This window comes from Triticum aestivum, chromosome 7D (genome assembly GCF_018294505.1).
Source record: "Triticum aestivum cultivar Chinese Spring chromosome 7D, IWGSC CS RefSeq v2.1, whole genome shotgun sequence".
In the NCBI taxonomy this organism is placed as follows: domain Eukaryota; kingdom Viridiplantae; phylum Streptophyta; class Magnoliopsida; order Poales; family Poaceae; genus Triticum; species Triticum aestivum.
In genome coordinates, this window is record NC_057814.1 from 112,673,504 (window position 1) to 112,675,728 (window position 2,225).

The window sequence follows — 2,225 nt, forward strand, 5'->3', positions numbered from 1 at the left end:
TTAATAGCCATACCTGATCCGTTTGCGGTGTGAATTTGCTCATTGCCGGTGTACCTCTCCCAGACCGTGAGCTTCTCCAAGTCACTGGTGATATGGCCAGTTGCACCACTGTCCATTTACCAGTTGGTATCTACGCCGTATTGGGGAGCAGCAATGTTTGCCGAGCGCTCTTCCAGCACTTCCATGCCAGGTGCCCAACTTTGCCACAGATCTGGCACGTTGGTTTGGCAGCAGAGTTGTTGGTGAAGCCACCGCCGTTTCCTCCTGCATTGCCACATCCGCCACTGCCATTTGGCTTGTTGTTGAAGTTTCGGCCGTGCTCACCACCGCCGCCTCCGCCTTGTTTGTTGTTGAAGACGCGACCGCAGTCACCACCGCCCCCGTTGTTGCAGTTCTGCTTGTTGAAGCGCCCGCGTGTTGCAGCATTTGCAGAGGACTGAGAGGACCCCCCGCGAAGATTCATGCGAGTCTCGAAGCTCAAAAGCTGCGAGTACAGCTCCGGGACAGTGACAGGTTCAACCCGTGAGAACATGGCGGACACCACGGGATCGAACTCCTCCTCCAGTCTGGCGAGGATGTGAGAGACCACATCTTCCTCGTCCACCTTTTTTTCTGAGGCAATCAACTCATCACAGAGGGTTCTGATCTTACCAACATACTATGTAATGGTGGAGTTGCCCTTCTGAAGATTCGCCACTGCGATCCTGACGTTGACAGAATGCGGTCGGGTATGCGAGGTGAGCATCCCTTGCACGATGTTCCACAACTCCACTGCGGTGTGGCAAGTTGCCACTTGGATGGCCATCTCACGTGGTAGCGTGGGAAACAAGTAGGAGAAAACCTGCTGATCCCGAGCGTACCATGTGCCGAACTCCGGGTTGGGGGCCTTGGACTTGGTCTTGCCATCGTCGCTAGTGACCTCGATCGTCATGGGCGGCACCACCTGCTCCAGATCGAGGAAGCCCGCCATCTGTCCCCCCTGATGGCAGAGAAGACGGTGGCGCGCCAGAGTGCTTCGTTCCCTCTCGAAAGCTTCTCGGTGGCGATGTGTGCAAACAGAGATGAGGGGAACGAATTTGCGGATGAGCTCGCCATGGATGAATCCGAGTTAGGCTCTGATTACCATGTAAAAACTAGAGAGGTTTTGGTGTGAAGGCGTACGCCTCTGGCAGGGACGCGTGCGTGTTTATATCATCGACAGAAGTACATGATCGGCAGGTGGTTTTGGGCTTGGCCCCTAATCCAAGCTATACAAAGGGATCGGGCCAGCCAGCTAACCACCTACCTTGATACACAAGTAAACTCACGCACACAATTACAATCGTGACAATGTCACGTTACACAACTTGAGCCTATCGTTTAACAGAGGGATATGTTGAATTGTTAGTGCATCATTTTATTTACCAACTATTGAAACGTAGACATACACCACCACCACACACGCTCTCACATGGTGCATGGTCCGACTCTATGTAAGCATCGCCACCTTGAAGTAAATTTGAGACCGATTGAACGAGTGGGACAGTAAAGACTTCGTGTAAGTATCTACAACTCTACTTTGTTCGGGGATGAACTGAAGAGGTTGTACAGTGGTACTGCTTCTGTAGTGTCAACAAACTGGTTACAATGCATTCCCTAAATAAAAGGTTACAATGCAAAGAGAGCTTTATTAAATCAAAAGACAATTACATCGTTTGCAAGTCCCGTGGTCATCCACACCGGAGGATCCTCAGTCCAAGAGAAAGACAATTTATTCAAATAACTATACTTAGCTAGCTCATGAGCAACACCATTAGCTTTTCTATTACAATGCTTAAATTTGACCTTCCTTATTAGACTTGTAATATCAAGCGACTCGGTGTAGATGGCCGCCGCCGAATCCCACCATTGAGTAGAGCCGGCGCAAAAGTTAATCAACTCCATCAGAGTCTGATTCGGCCACAACACAAATGCACCCAAGAGAGCTGGCAAGACTTAGCCCATCTCTCATTGCCATGGCTTCCGTGGTACCAACATCTGCAGTGAATAGAACAAATGAACATCACACCGCCAAAAAATTACCCCTATGATCACGGATTATTGCCGATGTAGCTCCACATCCCTTGAATGTCTGTGTTGACATGCAATAGAGAAAAGGGACTTCAACATCTGAGCAAGTGCGCGCGTAACCCCCCCCCCCCCGACGCACTGGATGTCCTATGGGCCGGCCCATTTTATGTTTTTTT

General features: G+C 50.3%; 1 pseudogene; it reads right to left on the reverse strand.

Annotated features, from left to right (window-relative positions):
• Positions 1-468: 468 nt before the first annotated feature.
• Positions 469-607, reverse strand: LOC123171726 (uncharacterized; annotated as a pseudogene).
• Between the last annotated feature and the right edge of the window lie 1,618 nt (positions 608-2,225).